Raw genomic sequence first — 6,579 nt, 5'->3', positions numbered from 1 at the left:
AGCAATCTTCATCATAGGAAAGAATTTAGTTAGAAACTTTTGAGCAAGATCCTCCCATTTGGTGATAGACCTTGGTGGTAGAGAATGTAACCAAAACTTAGCTTTATCCCGCAGAGAAAATGGGAAAAGCCTCAACTTAATAGCATCTTAAAAAACTCCATTGAACTTGAAAGTGTCGCAGATCTCGATGAAATCTCTGATGTTCATGTTGGGGTCTTCTGTCGGAGAACCCCCAAAATGAACTGAGTTCTGTATCATCTAAATCATGCTCGACTTGATCTTAAAGGTATTAGACGAAATGGCTGGTCAGAAAATGCTAGACTGAATATAATGAATCTTCGGTTGAGAGTAATCCATCAAAGCCTTCGTATTCGCTTCTGGTTCTCCCGTTACAATAAGAGCTTCTTCTTCAACTTTATCCTCGCCAAGAACTTCCTCAAAAACTTCCTTAGCTACTACAACTTCTTCTTCAACTTGATCCAGTGTTCTCTTACGAAACCGAGAAAGCGTATGCATACACGCTCGCTAGAGTACCTGAAACATGACAAGGAAAAAGTAAGTAACAATTTCCCATTCAATGAACTTTAACGAGCACTGATGACAAACACATAAACTAAAAATTAATACCGATTCCCCGGCAGCGGCGCCAAATAACTTGTTAGGATGAAAACACGCGCTAATATTCACGCCAGTATATGTGATTGCAAGTAATATATAATTATTTCTAGTTCATTCCCATAGAGAGAGGTTTAGGTTAATTTCAATCAATGCACTTATGCAACAATGGTACGGTTATCATTCAATGTTAAGATGATTAATAAATAGAGATTGTTTATAATTATGATTAACTAAGAGATTATACTAAATAATATTAACTAAGAGATTAAAAGGATTGATTACTACATGACACAAACATGGGATTCTAACTTCATTACTACTTCATTCAATAGCCTCTTTGTTCTCAACCTTAGCATGCAATAGTGATGACACTAATCAGATAACACGAAACTAGTAAACGCTAACTTTCGTTGTACGATCACCCTACTATCAGACATCCATAAAAGAGATAGAAGCTGAATAGACACCAATTATATTGAGACCCTATATGTCTATAGAATTTGACAACATAACGGTTTAATGCACAAGTTATCTATCATAAGGCAAGTAAGATGGTTAAAATTACCTACAAATCATGCATATCAAATACATGAACCTATGCTAGCATGGAAAGTTCTAAACCCCTATATTCACTTTTGTTTCAATAGAGATTAACACGTTATCTTATAAGTTCGCGACGCTCATAAGACGAATAAGCACAACCAATACTAGGATATCATACAATCACCACACACTAAGGCATCAAAATATATTAACTAAAAAAATCCATAAGTAAATCCACTAGAACCCCACGATAATGATTAGCCCATAATCGGACTCATCATCAAAGTGGGTTTCGATGAAAGTATGGTATAATAAATGTAGTCTTTATACTGAATAAATAATAAACCAAGTACGTAACAAGAGTATAGGTTCACAAATAACAAAACTAGCATCCAAGATTACAACTTAAAATAAAGAATCACAAGAATAAACTAAATCCTCATCGTCTTGGTTGAATTGTGCTATACGGTCTTCTTACGTCTTCTCCTTAAGCTCTGGTACGTCTTATTATTGAAAACTGATCTTAAGTTAACATTATATAGCAGCCCATGCAGATTAAAAGTCCAGAAAATTAGAATTGTAGTAGAAACAGGATTCCTGGAAATCGACCCGGCGCGGCCGCACGCTTCACCAGCGCAGGCGCACTGCAATTCTACATCTTCGGCGCGGGCGCGCGCTACTACAGCGCGGGCGCGCTGATCTTCTGAAAAATCTTTATTTTCTTGTTCTCTTGGCTGGTTTGAGTTGGCAATCCTCGAGCAATCTTCCTGAGCACCATCCTCACACCAATTAATACCAAAACAATGCTAAACTCCTGAGTCTTTTATTTATGCCTAAAGTGCAAAATCTATTAGAGGTTGCGCCATCGCGAGCTAGGATAAAATTATCGTGTGGTATTTTTTTTCCTTGCACTTTATTTTTCCGCATATATAAACTGCATAACTACTCGTTAAATAATTTACAAAGGGACAAATTATTTTAAAACGCCATAATAATTTTTAAATTGGTAATTAATCTATTCCACCCCCTTTTTGCTTAATATAGCCCTCTTACGGGACCTTATAATGTCCTCACATGATTCGCCGGGTCGCCAGTTTTATCATACGCCTTGATGGTGGATATCTTGAACTTACTTGAGATATGGATGTTCATAATCTCCTCATTCAATGGGGCCTTAGGATTATCGGGATCTTTTAGGAGCAATAAGTCAGTTGGATCGGCCCTTGGGGTTGCTGATAAGTGGCATTTTATACCACTTAGAACGTCTTAAAATAGCTTAAATTGGTGTCTTGAAATCAAGTATTTTGTGTATTTGATGCATTTTTCTAGTGTTTGTTCATTTCAGGGTATTAGTTGCACTTCGGAGGAGTAATCATTAAGAATAAGCCTTGGCATGTGTTCAGCATTGCGAGAGGAAAGAAAGGGGCAGATTGCAGCGAAGAAACGGAGCAAACTCAGGAATTTTCCAGTAGGGTCCTGAGCGCCCGCTCAGCTATGCTGAGCGGCCGCGCAGAAAGCTGAGCGCCCGCTCAGCTATGCTGAGCGGCCGCGCAGGGTCGGGAATTTTGATAAATTATTTTAGACTTCTACTTCTGTTTGGCTTCTAACTTCTATGTGATCTGAGTTTTATGGGACTATTATATAAGTAGATTTAGAGACGTTTTCACAAGGTTGGATCGTTGTATTAAGCAAGGAGCGAAGGAGAAAAGGAAGAAGACCGTTTTAGCACACCGCAACGAAGAGGAAGCATATTTTCTTGTGATTCTTTATTTCATTGTAACGTGGATGCTAGTTTTCTTTGCTTTGAACCTAATTACTCTTGTGACGTACTCTAGTTTAATATAATTAGTTTAGTTATTATTCTTTTGTGTTTGTTTATCATGTTTTCATATGAACCCATGATGACGATAAGTGCTATCATGGGCTAATCGTGATCATGGGGTCGTAACGGATTTACTATAGAATTCTTTAGTTAATTGTTTGATACCTTAGTGTGTGATGATTGTATGATATCTAGTATTGGTTGTGCGTATTCGTCTTATGTGCGTCGCGAACATATAAGATAGGGTGTTAATCTCTTGTGAAGCGACAGTGGATCTCGAGGTTTAGAACTTGCCATACTAGCATAGGATCATGTATGATGCGCATGATTTATGGGTAACTCTAACCGTTTTATTCGCCCTGTGTAATCAAAAGGAATAACTTGTGCTTAAATCGTTATGTTGTCAATTTCTGTAGACATATAGGGACTCAACATAATTAATGCCTATTCAACTTCTATCTCAATTGTGGATGCTTGGTAGAATGGTATTAGTACAATGAAAGTTGGCTTTTATCAGTTTCGTGTTATTCGATTAATATCATCAATGTTGCATGCTAAGGGTAATAACTATAACTATTTAAGGAATTAGTAATGATGTTGTGATCTCATGAGTGTTTTAATATTGTTAATTCGAAGTGTTAATTAAGTGATTAATTAAGTAGTTAATTGTAGTTAATATTTAGTTAACAATTCTAAGTGTTAGTGTCTTAACATTGAGAAGTAATCATACGTTGGTGAGTCAGTTTAATTGAACAATAATTAGTCTGAGTCTCTGTGGGAACGAACTAGAAAGTATTCTATATTACTTGCGAACGCGTATACTTGCGTGAATATTAGCGCGTGTTTTCGCCCTAACAAGTTTTTGGCGCCGCTGCCGGGGACTCGGCGTATATGTTTAGTTTATGTACTTACCATCATTGGTCGTTAGGACTCAATGATTAGGATGTATTTGTTAATTATTGTTTCTGGTTGTGTTTCAGGTACTTTAGCAAGCGTTTATGGAAACTCGTTCTCGTACTCGCAAGAGGACTTTAGATACAGCTGAGGAGACAGACGAAGTTCTTGATATTCCGGAGAAGATAGATTTTAAAAATTCGGATTCAGGAAGTGAGCAGAAAGAACCAGTAATCATGGGTGATCGTATTGTTCAGGCCGATCCAGCTCTTATGGACTTTTCTCAGCCTAAAATTGATGACATTCAGTCAAGCATTCTTCATCCGGCTATTCAAGCTAACACCTTTGAGATCAAGCCGGGCACTATTCAGATGGTGCAGAATTCTGTTTCTTTTGGAGGTGCTGTGACTGAAGACCCCAACATGCACATAAGGAATTTTGTCAAGATCTGCAGCACTTTCAAGTATAATGGCATGACTGATGAGGCTATCAAGCTGAGGCTTTTCCCATTCTCACTGAGGGACAAAGCTAAGGACTGGTTACATTCTGAGCCAGCTGGGTCCATCACTACTTGGCAAGATCTTGCGCAAAAGTTTCTGGTAAAGTTTTATCCGATGGCAAAGACTGCTGCTATGAGGAGTGCTCTTACTCAATTTGCGCAGCAACCTACAGAATCTATGTGCGAAGCTTGGGAACGCTACAAGGAAATATTGAAAAAGTGTCCACATCATGGAATGCCCGATTGGATGGTGATCACTGGTTTCTATAATGGTTTGGGGGCCCAATCTCAGCCCATGCTCGATGCAGCAGCTGGAGGCGCCTTGTGGGCCAAAAGGTATACTGAGGTTTATAATCTTATCGAGACTATGGCTGCAAATGAGCACCAAAACCCAACTCAGAGGATGATGCCTGGGAAGGTAGCAGGTATTCTGGAAGTCGATGCAGCCACCGCTATTGCAGCGCAGCTCCAAGCGCTGTCGATGAAGGTTGATTCTCTAGCTACATATGGAGTTAATCAAATAGCGATGGTCTGTGAGCTTTGTGCAGGTTCTCATGCTACGGATCAGTGTTCTCTTATCAACGAATCTGTTCAGTATGTGAACAATTATCATCGATAACAGCAGCCTGTGCCAGCTACTTATCATCCTAACAACAGAAATCATCCAAATTTCAGCTGGAGTAATAATCAGAATGCTATTCAGCCACCATATCAGCAAGGTGTGAGTAAACAGTTTACTCCACCTGGATTCCAGCAACCACAGCAGTATGCTCAAAGGCAATCATATCCTCAACAGGGAAGTACAGCTGCACCTACTAGTGCTGATTTTGAGGAACTTAAGCTGTTATGCAAGAGTCAGTCGGTTTCTATCAAGACCTTGGAAAATCAAATCGGTCAAATAGCCAATGTAGTGCTCAATCGTCAACCTGGAACACTTCCTAGTGACACGGAAGTACCAGGCAGAAAGGAAGCTAAAGAGAAAGTCAAGGCTATTACCTTAAGGTCTGGGAAAGTTGCTGATGCTGAAAAGGCAAAAGAAGGAGAAGCTGAAGTTAGAGATGAAGAATTTAAGCAGAAGGAGAAAGCGGCGGAACTAAGGAAGACTACTGTTGAACACACTCTGCCTGAGGGTAATACAGGGGAGAAACAACTCTATCCTCCACCACCTTTCCCTAAGAGATTGAAGCAACAAAAGTTGGATAAGCAGTTTGGTAAGTTTCTGTAGGTGTTCAAGAAACTTCACATCAATATACCTTTCGCTGAGGCTCTGGAGCAAATGCCTAGTTATGCGAAGTTTATGAAGAGTATTCTTTCAAGGAAGGTGAAACTGGATGACCTTGAGACCGTTGCTCTAACGGAAGAATGCAGCGCTGTTCTGCAGCAAAAGTTACCTCCAAAGCTTAAAGATCCAGGTAGCTTCACCATTCTTTGCACCATTGGCAAGTTGTCATTTGACAAGTGCCTTTGTGATTTGGGAGCAAGCATCAATCTGATGCCGTTATCGATCTTTAAAAAGTTGGATTTGCCTGATCCAAACCCACCTACATGTCTCTACAATTGGTTGATCGTTCTATTACTTACCCTAGGGGCATAGTGGAGGATGTGCTAGTCAAGGTGGATAAGCTCTTCTTTCCTGCAGACTTTGTTATTTTGGATTTCGAGGAAGATAAGAAGATTCCCATAATCTTGGGAAGACCTTTCTTGGCTACTGGCCGTACCTTGATAGATGTGCAGAAAGGTGAACTTACTATGCGGGTGCAGGATCAGGATGTGACCTTCAATGTATTCAAGGCAATGAAATTCCCTACAGAAGATGAGGAGTGCTTAAAAGTGGATGTGATTGATTCTGCGGTTACTTCAGAACTCGATCATATGCTAATGTCTGATGCATTAGTAAAGGCCTTAGTGGGGGATTTTGACAGTGATGATAAAGATGGCAACGAGCAATTACAATATCTGAATGCTTTTTCCTGGAGGTGAAAGCTGGATATGTCATTTGAATCTCTTGGTACTTCTGACCTCAAGAATGCTGAAGGAAAGCTCAAACCATCAATTGAGGAAGCACCTACCTTGGAACTCAAGCCATTACCTGAACACTTGAGGTATGCCTTTTTAGGTGATGCATCTACTTTACCTGTTATTATTGCATCTGACCTTTCAGGTAGTGAGGAAGACAAGCTCTTAAGGATTTTGAGAGAATTCA

At 39.6% G+C, this 6,579-nt stretch overlaps 1 non-coding gene across 1 annotated transcript; it reads right to left on the bottom strand.

Annotated features, from left to right (window-relative positions):
• Nucleotides 1-4,506: 4,506 nt before the first annotated feature.
• Nucleotides 4,507-4,613, bottom strand: LOC141709268 (small nucleolar RNA R71). Its single transcript, XR_012569854.1, has one exon. It is a non-coding gene; the product is annotated as a small nucleolar RNA R71 (small nucleolar RNA).
• Between the last annotated feature and the right edge of the window lie 1,966 nt (nucleotides 4,614-6,579).

This window comes from Apium graveolens, chromosome 2 (assembly GCF_009905375.1).
Source record: "Apium graveolens cultivar Ventura chromosome 2, ASM990537v1, whole genome shotgun sequence".
NCBI lineage: Eukaryota > Viridiplantae > Streptophyta > Magnoliopsida > Apiales > Apiaceae > Apium > Apium graveolens.
This window is presented reverse-complemented; position numbering and strand designations above follow the sequence as displayed.